Here is a 767-nt window from a genome sequence, read left to right on the forward strand (position 1 = left end):
ATACGTGTAGAAACGTGCAGACTTTCCAGAAGACAGACCTCATCACAGCGACTGCTGCAGCTTCGGTTAATACCACGTCGGCGAGCAGAACAAGCTGCAACTGCAACTACTTCTCCGTCGCTTTTCAAACACCCTCATGAATCTGTAGCTGACGTCTTTCTCTATTCGCCGTCTGAAAAGACGACATTAAAGCTCTGCACTTGTTTTTAGGCGCTTGTAGGTGTGTGCATGTGACAGTGTGGCTGTCTTTGTGTGTCTACTTTTATCTTTCACAGGACAGTGTTCCTTTTTTTTAATTGTGCATTTGTGCCTCCTAGTACATTTCCAGAAGGTGTCCTTGATGGCCTCCTCTCCTCGCTGCTGTTACCTGAGAGCCAGACTGGGGAATACTTTACTCCATCTGCAGACCCAGACAGACGGACACTAAAAGCAGGCTTGCCACCGATACGGCGATGGCAGATAAGTGAAATGAGAAGAGGATACGGAGGAGGAGAGTTTGATCCGACAGGCCCCCAAAAAAAGAGCAGGAGGAAGTGGAGAGGGGATTGTGAGAGGGAAGATGAGGGAGGCACTGGAGGGCAAATATAGAAGAGAGGAAAGAGCAAATGAGGGGGGATTGGGAAGAAATGGAAGAGCAGCGGGGGGATAGGTGAGAAAAAAGCGGAGTGACGGGAAGGAAGAAGAGGAAACACGAGATACGAAGAAAATAAAAAGACAGCGGGAGCGAGGGGAGGTAAGTGGCGAGATGTGAAGGAGGGTGCAGAGTG

This window comes from Stegastes partitus, unplaced genomic scaffold, assembly GCF_000690725.1.
Source record: "Stegastes partitus isolate 25-593 unplaced genomic scaffold, Stegastes_partitus-1.0.2 Scaffold528, whole genome shotgun sequence".
NCBI lineage: Eukaryota > Metazoa > Chordata > Actinopteri > Pomacentridae > Stegastes > Stegastes partitus.